The sequence below is a fragment of the Syngnathus leptorhynchus genome, chromosome 12 (genome assembly GCF_054491065.1).
Source record: "Syngnathus leptorhynchus isolate UIUO chromosome 12, UIUO_Slep, whole genome shotgun sequence".
Taxonomy (NCBI): Eukaryota; Metazoa; Chordata; class Actinopteri; order Syngnathiformes; family Syngnathidae; genus Syngnathus; species Syngnathus leptorhynchus.
Genome location: NC_141206.1, coordinates 969,775 through 986,636, shown reverse-complemented (window position 1 = coordinate 986,636; position 16,862 = coordinate 969,775).

The following is a 16,862-nucleotide window of genomic DNA, read 5'->3' as shown; positions in this document are numbered from 1 at the left end:
TCTTTGTGTAAAGAATTCAGTTATCAGAAAAGAATTAATGTTGCATTTCAACAGACACTTTACAATGCTTAATGCATGAATGTGTTCTAGCGGTCGGTCACTAACCAGAGCTTGTCACCAAGTGAGGATGGCAATGCAGCGTGATCTGTAAATTACGATGCCCCAAGTCACTACAATTTATGTGAAATTCCAATATATATTAATTTCTCACCACGAATTATAACAAATTGCTAATCAATCTGATGACTGGTTGTTGTGTATTTAAACTGTGAAAAAATAGTGATTTTTGCTTACTCATGTTTAAATATCCTGTTTTACGGCACATTTTATAAGAACTGGTGCGTAAGGCCCCAGTGTACCTTTTTTAGTTTTTAACTGATAATTTTGTTTTGTTTTAATTAAAGCTGTCAAGCGATTAAATTATTTAATTGCGATGCAGACATTTTTTATTGAATTGGTTTCAATTAATAAAATGTCACACAACCCCTCAAAAGTCCGATCTAAGAATTCAAAATTTGGGCAATATGAAAAATATACCATGCATATGAAATGTGAACAAAGGATTCAGTCTGTAGTGCAACAAAGCATTTTTAAAGTTTGTTTTGAACTTAGCAGCAATATAATGATCTTGATTCACCATATTAACCCTGTTTATGATTTCTTAGGAAAGAATGAACAGACCACTCACCATGATACTTTTATCAAAATTTTATTTTAAATCTCTGCATAACAAGCCAAGACTATTTCACCAGTGTGTTAATTTTTGGTCTCGCAAGATCTGGTGAGTTGATGTCAAGTCAAGTCAAGTTTATTGTATGTAGTTTTTCTACAGCAACAGTACCGTATTTTTCGGACTAAAAGTCGCTCCGGAATATAGGTCGCATTAGCCATAAGATGCACAATCATCATCATCATCATCATCATCGGCGGTCACTCGAGACGAGTATGACAGTCTTCTTCTCAGGGTTGTCTACTTGTGGGTCCGCAGGTGGGCGTAGAGCCCGATCCGGGATCCACATATTTTTGTGCAGTATGGGCAGGAGAAAGTGGTGATGGGTTGTGGGTGTGCTGGAGCCTGTTTTTGTCTTTCCTTACGGAGTTGTCGTTTGGTTTCTGCGACACGGCGGAGTTCCTTTTCGTGATGTGCTGCACCTTCTTGCACCGCTGCCCTCCAGAGGTTCCTGTTCAAGGCGATGCGCTCCCAGTCCTGAGATGTTTGGAATTTCTTGAGATTGGTCTTGAGGTTGTCCTTGAAACGTTTCTTTTGCCCACCCGGGGCTCGCGGACCTCTCTCCAGCTGGGAGTATAACATCTGTTTGGGGAGGCGGGTGTCAGCCATGCGGATGAGATGTCCTGTCCATCGGAGTTGGTGCTGCATTATTAAGGTGGTGATGCTCGGTATCCTGGCTTCCTCCAGAATGCTGATGTTTGTGCGTCTGTCCTCCCATTTGATCCTGAGTATTTTCCTCAAGGTTCTCTGGTGGTGTTGCTCAAGAGCTCTTAGGTGCCTGCTGTAGGTTGTCCATGATTCTGCCCCATAAAGTAAGGTGGGGAGAACCACAGCTCTGTAAACCAGGAGCTTGGTGTCAACCCGGAGGTCTCTGTCTTCAAAGACTCTTTTCCGGAGTCTGGCATACGCTCCACTGGCATAGCTCAGGTGATGGTTGACCTCAGAGTCAATGTCCGCCTTGGAGGAGAGAAGGCTGCCGAGGTAGGGGAAGTGGTGGACATATTCAAGTGCAGTGTTGTCCACATTTATGATGGGCAAAGTAGATGGCTGGTTGGGTGGGGGTTGATGTAGCACCTGGGTCTTCTTGGTGTGCACGGTCAGACCCAGGGCTCTGTATGCCTTAGCAAAGGAGTTCAGGATGCCCTGGAGGTCTTCTGCAGAGTGTGCTACAATGCCATTATCATCTGCATACTGGAGCTCCATGACCGTGGTGGTTCTGATCTTGGTTTTGGCTTTGAACCTGTTAAGGTTGAAGAGCCTGCCATCAGTTCTGTACCAAATTGGGATTCCGTGTGGTAGTTCTTTGTCAATGAGATGAAGTATGGTGGCAATGAAGATAGAGAACAGGGTGGATGCAATGATGCATCCCTGTTTGACCCCTGTCTCTACAGTGAAAGGCTCAGTCAAAGAACTGTTGTTGAGCACTGTGGCTGTCATTCCGTCATGTAATAATCGCAGTATTCTGACGTATTTATCTGGGCAACCATACCTCAGAAGGATGCTCCAGAGGGCCTGGCGATCTACCGTGTCAAAGGCCTTTGTCAGGTCTATAAAAGCCATGAACAAAGGCTGTTTATGTTCACGGCATTTCTCCTGGAGTTGGCGTGCTGTAAAGATCATGTCTGCAGTGCCTCTAGATGGGCGAAAACCGCACTGCGATTCTGGGAGAACTTCCTCAGACAATGGCAGTAGGCGATTGGCAAGAACACGAGCAAGTACTTTGCCAACTGTTGAAAGGAGCGAGATGCCCCTATAGTTCCCACAATCCGCTTTGTCCCCTTTCTTGAAAATGGGCACTATCAGAGCGTCCCTGTGCTCCGAGGGGAGTACTTCTTTTTCCCAGACCTTCAAAAAGAGGGAATGGAGGTGGCGCTGGAGCTCTGGTCCACCTTCCTTTAGGACCTCGGCTGGGATCCCATCTGGCCCAGAGGCCTTGTTGTTCTTCAGGCTCCTGATGGCGTCTTGGACCTCTGCTAATGTGGGAGGTTCACCCATGTCTTCCCTGATGGGACTCTGAGGGATATGACTGAGAAGATCTGACTGAATTGTGCTGTCACGGTTGAGGAGTTCCTGAAAGTGCTCTCTCCACCGGTTGTTTATGGACTCATTGCCCTTCAACAGCTCCTACCCGTCTTTAGAGCGTAGGGGGTTTTGGCCGCGATGGCTTGGCCCGTAGACAGCCTTAGTAGCGCTGAAAAAGCCTCTGGTGTCACCAGAGTCTGCCAAACTCTGGATTTCCAGTGCCCTTTCAGTCCACCAAGAGTTTTTAATCTGTCTCACCCGGCTCTGGACGTCAGCCTTGGCTCTGGAGTGAGCCTGTCTCTTTGCTTTGCAGGTGATGTCATTTTGCCAGACACGAAAGGTTTCCCTTTTCTTGGAGATGAGCTGTTCTATCTCTGTGTCATTCTCATCAAACCAGTCCTGATGCTTTCTGGACTTGTGCCCGAGAGTGGCACTGCAGGTATCAAGGATGGAAGACTTGAGCAGGCTCCAGTGTTCTTCAATGTCGTCAGGGTATTCCTGATTGAGGCTTTCTCCAAGAGAGGTCTGAAACAGCTGCAGGGCGGAAGTTTTGTTCAGGGTCTCAAGGTTTAGTCTCGGCCGGCTCAACTTCTTTTGCAGTCTCCTCTTCCTCTTGAGTCTGATGGACATTGTGGATCGTATCAGGCGGTGATCTGTCCAGCAGGCCTCTGAATCTATCATGGCTTTTGTGATGTTCACGTCGCGCTGATCCCTGGCTCTGACAATGACATAGTCAATAAGATGCCATTGTTTAGAGCGAGGGTGTCTCCATGAGCCCTTGAGTTTGTTCTGCTGGCGAAGGATGGTATTGGTGATGGTAAGGTTGAATTGAGCACATTTGCTAAGAAGCAAAACCCCGTTGGAGTTGATGTTTCCAATGCCTTCCTTTCCAATGGTGCCCTTCCAGAGGTGGTGGTCACGGCCCACTCTGGCATTGAAATCTCCCAATATAATAATCTTGTCCTCCTTGGGGATTTTTGACAATACCTCATCCAGACAGGCATAGAAGGCCTCTTTTTCTTCCTCATCGGAAACGAGGGTAGGTGCATAAGCACTAAGAACTGTTGCCGTCTGGTTGTTAGCCAGCACCAGACGGAGGGTCATCAGGCGCTCACTGATTCCCACCGGGAGTTCAGAGAGATGACTGATCAGTTGGTTCTTGATGGCAAAGCCAACCCCATGGATCCTAGGCTCATCTGTGGCCTTTACTTTCCAGAAGAAAGTGTATCCACCCTTTTCTTCCTTCAGATGACCTTCCTCTGCACATCGGGTTTCCGAAAGAGCAGCTATGTCAATCCGGCATCTTCTCAGTTCCATGGCAATGATGGCAGTTCTCCTCTCCGGCCTGTCTCTGGTTACACTGTCCATTAGTGTGCACACATTCCATGCTCCAAAATTCATGTTTCTGTGTTTTTGACCGCATATTGGTGATCCCTCTGAACGCGGTAATCCAGTCGAGAGGTTTGAGGCAGGCTATGTTTAGGGCACCTTTTCTAGCCCCTTCCCCGTCAGGGGTGAGCAGAGTGGATCCTAAAAAGGGCTGCTCAGTCGTGGATGCAGCTACCCAAGAGCTCTTTCTGCCTCGGTCCAAGAGCCCAACGATCATCTAACATCCACCGCCTGATGTGCCAGCTTGTGACTAGGGGCTTCCAGACTTCACAATCCTGCCCCCGTTGCCACTTACTGGTCGCCACAGGACTTTAATCTGGGATGTAAAATGGATTCCCTGAAAAAGACGCCTGTGCGTGACTTTGTTTAACGTGGGGAGACTGGTGCACAGACAGTCACCACACTGTCCTTGACAGATTGGGGTCAGAATCCAGTGGCAAGGAGACCAAGACGACTGGTGACCCTTTTCTGCTGTAGCCTTCATCCGCCTTCCCAGCCGTTGTGACGCCTCCCCTTAGGTCAGCCATCATCCTCCGCCTGGTCCGCCGTTGAGGTCTTCACTATTTACCCAAAGCTGGGGCGAGTTGATGTAGTTTTTCTACAGCAACAGTACCGTATTTTTCGGACTAAAAGTCGCTCCGGAATATAGGTCGCATTAGCCATAAGATGCACAATAACGTGGAAAGAAAAACATATAAGTTGCTCCGGAGTATAGGTTGCATTTTGGGGGAAATATATTTGACAAAATCCAACACCAAGAACAAACATGAACGAGCAACAACAGGCTAAACGATAGGTATGCTAACGTCACAAACACAAACAAAGACCTGAGAACGGGCCTGGCCTAACATTCAGAGTTATTTTAATAACTATTACATAAATAACACATTTATAAAACCATCTGTCACTCCAATTCATTAAATCCATCGATCGTCCTTTATGTAAACAATGGCCCATATGGCGCCGCTGATGTCTAATTTCTAATTTTAATTATTCCACAGACCCATATAACTTTATATAAAGTATATTTCAAATAACTATCATATTACAATAACATTATCAAACCATCTGTGTCATTAAATCATTAAATCCATCGATCAAATTCCTTGTCCTTTGTCAACAACGCCGCGCGTGCGCCCTGATGTCAGCCTCGTTGTTATTCCATAGATCTAGTATATAACTATATTGTAGCGTTAACAAAGTACAAGCAAAGACGTGGGTTTGGTAAACGGCTCTTTATTGAACAAAACGTGTTCAACGAGGCAACAACTACTGAACTGTAAGGATAAAAACATATACAAGTTGCTACATGAAATAAAATATATCATGTCAAAGTCAGCTTTATTGTCAATTTCTTCACATGTTAAGACGCACAAAGAGATCGAAACTAGAATTGGCAATTTCTGGAGAAATTGTGTGTGAAGGCGAAGGCACTTCACACTATTGTGGGACTCGAAATAATGATTAAATGAAATAAAAATGACGATGAGGTTGGAAATCTGATGCTCTACTTACTGAGCTAAACAGTGACTTACTGTTGATGCGGTGGAATGATGCTATTAAATGAGAAATAAAAATGGTAAATTATGATGTTGAATAAATAAAAAAGTAATAATAATAATAAGAAAAAATAAAATAATAATAAAGCATTATTAGAAATGGCAATTCATTACGGGATTTGAACTCACGAGGTTGAGGGTGGAAGTCTGATGCATTACCTACTGAGCTTAACAGTGATTTACTCTTGATGCGGTGGAATAATGATTAAAGATGAGAAATAAATAAATCAAAATGGTAAATGAATTATGATGATGATGTTGAATGAAAAATTGAATGTGTGTCAAAATTGAATGAATAAAAAATGAATGAATAAAATAAAACGGCCAAGTGAGATTCGAACTCACCCTCGGCAAAGTGGCAAGTATTGAATATGCCATTCTCTACTTACTGAGCTAAGCAGTGACTTATTATTGAAGTGGTGGAAAAATGCTAAATCCTGAGAAATAAAATGATTTTAAAAAATGGTAAATTAATTTTGATGATGATGTTGAATGAAATAAATTATTAAAATGTGTTAAAATTAATTGAATAAATGAATGAACAAAAAATAATGGCCAATGTTAGATTTGAACTCACTCAGGAACATGGCTCGTGTTGAATGTGCCATTAAGAATGAATGGGAGATTTTAAGGCACAAATTTGCTAATTATGCAAAAACGGTAAATGTTATGAACAAATAAAATGGTAGCAATCATGCTGTGAATTTTTGGAACGTGTGAAAGTTGGAATGGGGTGAATCGGTTAAAGCATGTGGGAGTAGTTAGGTGTCAAAAGTGGGAGGAATAAAAAAGTAGAATAACAATAGTGTAAGTCTAATTACGTTTCCCACCGTCCCACGGTGACTAGACACATTACACAACACATACAAGCAAATAGCACAAAGAGTAAAAACGAAGGAGCTGAGAACGGGCCTGATTCTGAGTTATTCAAGTAAGTATTACATAAATAACACGTTTATCAAACCATCTGTGTCACTCCAATTCATTAAATCCATCGTTCGTGCTTTATGTAAACAATGCCGCGTATGCGCCTCGTATGCTGACGTCGGACCCGTTGTAAGTTGCATTTCTAATTATTCCACAGACCCATATAATGATATATAAGTATATTTCAAATAACTATTGTTGCGTGTTGTGCGGGATGTCCGTTGTTGAGCCAGGAAAGCAAAGGTGTGGAGTTTAGAGTCGGTTCTTTGTTGGCAAGATCTTGGGTTGTTTAATGGCGGTAAATACACAAGACACGGCAGCAGATGAAACAACTTCTGTCTCCAGGTCAGCTTGTTTTATACTGTCCGGAAAGGCGGGAACTTGTCACATGACCATTTCGTCCCTGAGGCGGGAACTTGTCACATGACCATTTCGTTTGCCTATGTGTGTGTGTGTTCATACAGTTATGTGTGTTGTATTCGTGTTCTGATTGAGCAGTTATGGTTGCATAAAATAATAAAAGAATTGTACATATATGAGCATCATATTGTACAGAGATTGTCCACCCTCATAGAACATGTACACATTGCTGTTGCTCTCCAATCCCCCTTTTGACCTCGAAAGAGGTCACCAAAAACAGAGCACAAAAAAACAACACTAAAGGTAAATGATAGGGGACATGTAGGGGATTGTGAAGGGTGATACATGATAAAAAACAGCAAACAATGACAGCAATAATTCTCAGTGAAGAGGAGGTTTTGCCTCAATATTCCAGTTCAATTTTAGTGTGTGAGTGAAAAACCTGGGGCAAGATGTTCTAATGCAGGAAAAGTCTCACACGGTCCCTCTGCCTTAGGCGACCAGAACGTTATCAATACCATCAGTTTAAGACAAAAAAATTGCTCGCGATTGTTCAACTGTTGGGGACTTGGCACGCCCACTGGTGGAGGGTGAGCACAATTCTCACCCCCTTTGCAGCTTTGCTCCGTCCGGGGAGAACCTGGAAATGTCTGCTGCGCGGTCGTTGTCTTCAGTGGGCCAGGGTTGACGACCTGGCCACCAAGGGGGAAGAGGATTATTCTGCCTCTGTTTGAACTGGGGGCGGGGACGCTGTCGATGGTGGCTCTGGTTCCTTGCAGGAACCCTTGACTGGGGCGCACTGGGACAGATGATACCACGTGTCTCCTTTGCCGGCCAGCCGGACAGCATGTGAGGTGCGTTCCACCACTTTATAAGGACCCGTCCACTTCGGCTCCGTCCACCTCTGTCTCAGGACCTTCAGCCAGACCGATGGAGTTATTTGGATCTCGGCCGTCCCTTCTGGGTCCGCTGTCGTCTGTTCTGCAAACCTGGAACCAAAGAGCTGGACAATAGGTTGGACAATAGGTTGGACAATAGGTTGGAGATGTGTGCGAGAGTGCTTACCGCCCTCCGAATCTGCAACCGGAAGGGTGACGCAGGTCCCGGAAAACAGCGTCCGTTCTTATAGGGTCTAGTCAACGCAGGCTCCGTCCCCCTCCTTCTTGGGACCTTCAGCCAGAACGTTGGAGTGATCTGTACCTCGGTCTTTGCTTTCGTATCCGCAGTAGTTTGCTAAGCAAATCTTTTCTGCAACCTTTGCAGTCTTTTGAGATGTTTCTTCTGCTCCTCTCATCACTGTGTGTTGAATTCTTATGTCCCGTTAAGAGAGCACATTCTCATTGACAATATTTTGTTTATTTATTCATTTTTTATTTAATCTGGTGTTGCACACAGTCGTCCACAGTGTGCACACAGAGCTTGTGTGTTTGCACAGACACTTGAAAAATTAGAGGGAACACTGATGGTAGCGTTAACAAAGTACCAGGAAAGACGTGGGTTTATATAACAACAATATTATCAAACCATCTGTCACTCCAAATCATTCAATCCATCGATAAAATTCCTCGTTCTTTATGTCAACAACGCCGCGCGTGCGCTGCAGAGATCTAGTATATAACGATATTGTAGCGTTAACAAAGTACCAGGAAGGACGTGGGTTTGGTTTTTGGTCTGCGTTTGGACGTTTTGACTGCTTCACATCTGCTTCAAATCATTAGGATCGTTTTCAGGCATTTTCAAATTGAAGAGGGAGCAACAGCAATGTAGACATGTACTATAAGGGTGGACTATCTCTGTACAGTATGATGCTCATATATGTACAATTATTTTATTATTTTATGCAGCCAAACTGCTCAATCAGAACCCGAATACAACACACAACTGTATGAACACACACACACACATAGGCAAACGCACACCCTGGGGGGTGCCGCCCCCCACACTCGGGTACGAAATGGTCATGTGACAAGTTCCCGCCTCAGGGACGAAATGGTCATGTGACAAGTTCCCGCCTTTCCGGACAGTATAAAACAAGCTGACCTGGAGACAGAAGTTGTTTCATCTGCTGCCGTGTCTTGTGTATTTACCGCCATTAAACAACCCAAGATCTTGCCAACAAAGAACCAACTCCAAACTCCACACCTTTGCTTTCCTGGCGCAACAACGGACATCCCGCGCAACACGCAACAAAATCTTGCTGATAAGCTGATCATTTAAATCGTTAAATCGAGCTAGCCTTCCGGGCTGCCATTGTTTGGTGGCCGTTTGTCTACCGTCGATCATCGGACACGTAAGTATGGCTGCGGAGCAAGAGGTTTGTACGGCTTCGTGCACCAACTGCACCCTTCTGTTAGAGAGGTTGTCCTTGCTAGAGGGACGTGTCTGCCAGTTAGAGCAGAATAGTGTGATAACAGTAGATGTGGCGGACACTGTCGCGGACTGTAGTCGGCCCGCTAGCCGCGTTAGCATTAGCCCCAAGCGGCTTGCTAATCGCGATGAGCCAGGTAAGACGCATAGCCGTTCAAAGTTATCTCGCTCTACTGGCCCTCGCACCTTGGTCATAGGTGACTCCATCACCCGAAATATCACGCTTAAAAATCCAGCCACGGTAGTGTATTCCTGGGGGCAGAGCACCCGACATAGAAGCTAATCTTAGGGAGCTGATTCGCAATAGGACTAGTCAACAGTGTAGTTCCAACACTAGCTACTCTGACATAGTGATGCACGTCGGCGCCAATGATGTTAGGATGAGGCAATCTGAGATCACAAAGAAAAACATAGCGAGGACTTGTGATCTCGCCAGAAAGATGAGTCAGCATCGAGTATTTTTCTCTGGCCCCCTGCCTGGGAGAGGCTCTGATGAAAGGTTTAGTAGATTAGTCTCCCTTAATCGATCGATGGATGGCTGGGTTCTGTAAAAAGCAGGGACTGTATTTTATAGTTAACTGGTCCTCTTTCTGGGGCCGCCCCGACCTGCTGAGGAAGGACGGCCTTCATCCTAACCGTGAAGGCGCCTTTACTTATTCTAGGAATATAGATTACTGTTTGAGCCACTCATGACAGGTCACTTTAGAGCAGGCCGGGGCACAGGTGACTAGACCACCTGTCAGGATGGGTTTGGAGTCAGTTAAGTTAAAGTTAACTAGCGCTAGGCTAGACTTCCAGCATGCACATAGCTCCTCATGTAGACTAGAGCGTCACAGTTTGAATAGTGCTACAGTACATGTGAACACATTTTCTACTGAGGTAGTAGACAAATCCAATCGCTCCACCCTGACCGGTATAGCTGATGATGCGGTGCCTCTTTCAGATATTACATGTGTACCAAATATTTACGATCCAATTCCTACGGTCGTATCATCCCACCGCGCTAATAAACAATTGAGAGGTGATAGCAGGCCTAGAGAACACAATCTTACTTAGAATTGCGTTTTTTAACCTTCGTAATATTGCTAAGATTCGCCCAATCCTCTCGATCGGTGATGTGGAAATTATTATACATGCGTTTATCACGTCGTGCCTGGACTACTGTAATGCATTATTCTCTGGTCTTCCCAAGTCCAGCATCAAAAGTCTACAATTAGTACAAAATGCTGCTGCAAGGCTGCTCTCACAGACAAGAAAATTTGATCACATTACCCCAATATTAGCCAACTTACACTGGCTCCCGGTCCATTTAAGATGTGATTTCAAGGTTCTTCTATTAACTTATATATCATTGCATGGCTTAGCGCCTTCATATCTCGTCAACATAAATGTTCCTTATGTTCCGTCTCGTAACCTTCGTTCGCAAAACGCTAGTCTTTTAGTGACACTGAGGGTCAAGAAAATGTCTGCAGGGTCTAGAGCATTTTCTATTCGGGCTCCAGAGCTCTGGAATGCCCTATCAATGGATATTAGAACTGCTACCTCAGTAGAAACTTTTAAGACACATTTAAAGACATATTTCTATGATTATGGCCTTTAATTAACCTGTAGTGGCCGATTCGGCTGGAGTTTGTTTTCGCTCCCTCTCCCCGACCCCACTTCCCCCACCCCTCCCCGGCTGGGAGACATAGGTGACATTAGGTGATACCCAAGCTGACAGCTGCTATCTAGATTCTCGTGGACAAAATTAAGGATGAGGGAACTGCAGCAGATTACCCTCCTCAAAGACACTGCCAGTACGATCAAGGGCTCCTCCGACAGTTCTTCGCTTTGGCCTGGACATCCACTTTTTGATTTCCATATTATGTATTTGATGTGCCCTCTTTGCATCCATTGCAGCGTGGTGATCCTGAAAGGGGGATCCTTCCATCTGTGGTCCCTTCTCAAGGTTTCTCATTTTTCCCCTGGTAGGGTTATTTTTTTTGGAGGGGGGAGATTTTCCTTGACCTTTTGGGAGCTCAAGATCAAGGGATGCTTTGAGAATAATTGTCAATTATTTGTCTATGTGAAGCCCTTTGAGACTGCTTGTGATTTAGGGCTATACAAATAAACTTGACTTGACTTGGTAAACGGCTCTTTATTTAACAAAACAAGAGTTCAACGAGCCAACAAATACTGAACTTCCAGCCACGGAGGTGGAAGAGAGCTCCATAAATTGGACCGGGCATGCGTAAAAGCCATGTCCGAGTACCATCCACCGTCCCCGGACAGCCACCCGGCCGAGCGCCAGCCCCCGACTTCCATCCACGGAGGTGAAAGAGAGCTCCCGTCGAGAAGGACCGGGCATGTGTAAAAGCCAAAATAGTGTTTCAAACCTTCTGTGTAACTCCAAATCATTAAATCCTTCAAACTCTTCGTCCTCCGTGTCACTTACTAACAAAGCCGCTAATGATGCCGGGACTACGTGGGGCCCTTCGTCATCTTTGTCATCCCGTGATCGAAACCTTTGTCTTTTATGTAAACAACCGCCGCGCGGCACGGGTGAAGTAACTTGCAGTTCAACTGACAGTAATCCCTTGCTACATCGCGGTTCATTTAACGCGGTTTCACTACATTGCGGATTTTTGAATTTGGGAAATTTGTGAAAAAAATTACATACAAGTCGCTCCTGAGTATAAGTCGTCCCCCCCCCCTATCCGCGCCTCACAGCAAAAGCCATAGCCAATCACCTGTTATCCAATTTACTCACTGCGTGCTCGTTTTATTTCTTCAGTTTTAGGAAAAGGCTAAGACACTGAAACAAAATTTAGACTTACACAGGTTGGTTGAGTTTAATCACAATTCTTGGTAAGAAAGCTCTGTTTTCAGGAAAGTACAATACACCGCTGGGCCTTTCGTGCAACCATGCTCAAGAGCAGAAAGTTTCCATTCAGAAAAGGCAACGTTCAAGGTTCTTTGGTCAGCTTATATTCAGTTGCACATGCCAGTGTGGGCCGAATTTGATGGGTGATAAGTGTGGGTGTGGCAAGTTCGCAGGAGAGTTTGATTCCATGGGAGTGGGTGCTGGTTCGGTGAGATCTGGTTCCGTGAGGGTGGGTGCTGATTATGGGGGATTCGGTGTGTGTGGGCTGTTGTTTTCCATCCCGTCTTTCGGCCTTGGCGGGTTCTTGGTTTTTCCTCCTGCCGCTCTTCCTCTGGCACCTCTACCGGTTTTATCTCCAAGTGTCCTTCCTGTAAACCATTCTTGCACATACCCCTCGCCCACTGTCGCACACCGCCCATTCATCATCCTTTCAATTTTGTCATTTTGTATGGAATTATGTGAACTTTTGGGTATGACATCATCAATTTGTTAATGTCCCTGACTGCAAAGTTCTTACTCACCACTTAACATCAAAGTCAAAAGTCAGTCTGCTTTATTGTCAATTTCTTCACATGTCAAGACACAGAGATCGAAATTATCGAATTACTATGCCACGGTGACAAGACATATTACATTATATATATATATATATATATATATATATATATATATATATATATATATATATATATATATATATATATATTGGTCCACGAACAAACAACACAAAAAGTAAAAACAAGAAGGCACATACAATGAATAAATAAGAGTGATGAATAAAAAATCTTGCAAGTGAATGCCTTTTTCGCTTCCTTGATGCTCCAGGACAGGTTGGCCCTCGCTGTTCTCATGCCAGCTTCATCGCCAGCTCTGTAGGCTTTGTCTCTGGCCCTCAGCAGCCATGGCTTCCAGTTAGCCCATGGTGATGTATTTTGTGTGGGTCATGCATTTGTTTGGTTGTTCTTTTGACATATCTTTTCATTGTTAGGCAAAACATTTCCTTCTGTCCTGAACGTTCAGTAGTAATTTAAAACTGGCGTCTAGCATTCATCAAAACATAAGATATAATCAAGTACTGAACATTTTTAGACGGCTTTGGCAACTTAGAAAAACATCAGGCATGCATTAAACAGTTCCTTAAGGGTCATTAAGCTATTCAGGCAATATATATATATAGAAAAGAAATACATATCGGATCATAAAGTTATAAAAACCTTCCTCATATCAAAAATGTCTAGTTATGTCTTTATTTATTTGGTGTGTAGGTATAATTATATGCTTAAAATGTTTCTTTTATTGATTTAATACGTGAATATACTTGTCTGCTTATGTACATGCCAGATTCGGTGTAAGTTGGGAAATTGTGTAAAATGTAATTAAAAACAAAATACAACAATTTCAAAATCCTTCTCAATTCAATTGAATACACTACAAAGACAACATATTTAATGTTCAAACTGATAAACTTAATTGTTTTTTGCCAAATAATAATTAACTTAGAATTTCATGGCGGCAACACGTCCAGTAGAAGTTGGGAAAGGTGGCAAAAAATACTGAGAAAGCTGAGAAAAGCTCATCAAACAACTATTTAGAATATCCCACATGTTATCAGGCTAATTGGGAACAGGTGGGTACCATGATTGGGTATAAAAGGAGCCTCCCCAAACATGCTCAGTCATCCACAAGCAAGGATAGGGTGAGGTTCACCACTTTGTCCACAACAGCATGAGAAAATAGTTGAACAGTTAAAGAACAACATTTCTCAAAGCAAAATTGTAAGGAATTTAGGGATTTCAACATCTACGGTCCATAATATCATCAAAAGGTTCAGAGAATCTGATGAAATCACCGCTCGTAAGCGCCACGACCGTGACCTTCGATCTCTCAGACGGCACTGCCTTAAAAACCGACATGAGTGTGTAAAGGATATCACCAAATGGGCTCAGGAAAACTTCAGAAAACCACTGTCAGTAAATACAGTTCGTCACTACATCAGTAAGTGCGGGTTAAAACTCTACCATGCAAAGCAAAAGCCGTTTATGAACAACATCCAGAAACGCCGCCGGGTTCTCCGGGCCTGAGCTCATGTAAAATGGACTGATGCACAATGGAAAAGTGTTTTGTGGTCTGATGAGTACACTTTTCAAATTGTTTTTGGAAACACTGGACGTCGTTCCTTCGGACCAAAGAGAAAGACTGTTATCAATGCAAAGTTCAAAAGCCAGCATCTGTGATGGTATAAGGGTGCATTAGTTCCCATGGCATGGGTGACTTACATTTCTGTGAAGGCAACATAAATGCTGAAAAGTACATACAGATTTTTGAGCAACACATGCTGCCATCCAAGCGATGTCTTTTTCATCTTCTGCTTATTTCAACAAGATAATGCCAAGCCACATTCTGCATGTTACAACAGCGTGGCTTCGAAGTAAATTTAAATTTTACACAATTTCCCAACTTCAACCGAATCTGGTTTGTACTTTATTCAATGAGGTTTGAGCATATCTGTTTTTGTAGCTAGGCAGGACTTTTTGTATTTCGACCCCATTTCTTCACTAGTAAGACAGTGCTGTACACAGAATATGAGATGAGCCTTAATCTGGTTTCGTCTCAGCGCGTGATCAGGCAGCTCCGTGCCAACAACAGAGTTCGTCTTCCTCACTAGTTTGTCCAGACGGGAGGCATCCCTCTTCTTGACAAAACACAAACTTCAGCCGAATCAGCCACCACAGGTTAATTAAAGACCATGGCATAAAAATGTCTTTAATCTTGTCTTTAGTGTTTCTACTGAGGTAGCCATTCTGATATCTATCGGTAGGGCATTCCAGAAAATAAAAACAGAAAAAAAGTAATGCTCTGCATCCCCGCTATTATCAAGAAAACGCCATTTGCAAAAAAAACACTCTGCATGCATATAGTTTGCTCTGATGTGAGTTCTTGTCTGCGGTGTGTGGGCATCAAACTCATGGTGCCTGCACACAAGACCACTACACCATCAGGCATCCCACGGCTGGTTATTGAGATAAATTATAACGTTCAAAGAAAGGCTGGAGCGTTTGAAAAGATATTCTGCTAGAAATGATAAAACATCTAATCTGTGTCGGAAGACAATCTCGCGACGTAAAGTGTTTCGAATTATTATGGCTTTGATGTCAATCGATTTTTGAATGAACAGCCAATCCATGATTAACCACTTTCTTTGTATGGGAGGGGATGGGTTGAAACTCTGGGTTTCTTACAGCAAGTCTGCCAGCGAGCAGGTTATGTTCACAGAGTATGTTACCGCAGTAACTGACCCAGAGTTTAAGTTACCTCACTTTCTGGAACGGATAACTCAGAGTTTCCCTCATTTCAGGGTTAACTTACTCAGAGTTTTCACATAACTCACTTTCTGGAAAACCCCTCAGTTGAGTTTGTCGTCTCCAAGATATTTACAGGTCTGCACTATCTCCACAGAGTCTTCATTGATGGTTACTGGCTCAGGACAAGGTCTGGGCCTCCTCAAGTCCACCACCATTTCCCTGGACTTAGCGATGTTTTAGGTGCAGGTGGTTGGAGCCACATCAGCCAGCAAAATGCCGTACCAAGCCCCTGTACTCCTCTTCCCATCCATCTCTAATCCAGCCAACAATAGTGGAGTTGTCTGCAAACCTTTGCACAGGGCAGAACTCAGAGTTGGACTGGAAGTCAGAGGTGTACATGGTGAAAAGGGAGGGGATAGAGCACCATTCCCTGCGGTCCTCCCACGCTGTTCCTCACCTGACGTATAGTCTCCCATGCGCACATACTGAGGTCTGCCCGCCAGGTAGTCCATGAGCCATGGCCTCACGTGTTCACGCCCATCACCAACATTTTGTCACTCAGGAACACAGGCTGAATGTTGTATTTTCATGTAGATTTCCAACAAGACAGATAATGTACGTATGTACTGCAGATTCTTTTGTTCAGACAAGTAAAAATTTCAAGATGTTACCTGCTTGACCGTTTTGACTGTGTCTCCAGTGTTCCTCAAATGCAGGTAACATGTTACATTTTTTACTTGTCTGAACAAAAGAATCTGCAGTATATAACTACGAAGACAGGATGAATCTCATCGAAATAGATAATGTATGGTGTAGTTGAAGATTCACTACAAGAATGAACATCCATCCATTCATTTTCTATACAGTTTGTCCTCACGGGGTCGCGGGCGTGGTGGAGCCTATCCCAGCAGTCATCGGGCAGTAGGCGGGGGACACCCTAAACCAGTGCTCACACTTTTTCAGCATGCGAGTGTGGTGAATTGTCTTCGTGGCTTCGCTGGTCTTCTCAAAACACTTGGTGAAAAATGCTGGCGTTAAAAAAGGAAATGCTTCGGGGACACGGCTGGTTGGAAAAATATTTTATTCAGCCGATGTCAGAAGATGTTCTCTCACGCCTCCCAGACACGATGTTCAAAAAGGCCCCCGTCTGCCAGGCAACGCCTTTCTTATACCTGGCGAGACTCATGATCTCATCGCTTTGAATAGTAACTACTCTTTGAGACCCTCGTACATGCTGGCTGTCTGCCCTTACAAGGCCCTCAACTTGGTTGTTTTTGTGGCCCAAAACACCTGTCAACCCATTCATCTTGTCATTCATACCTTATTGAAACCATGCACAATTG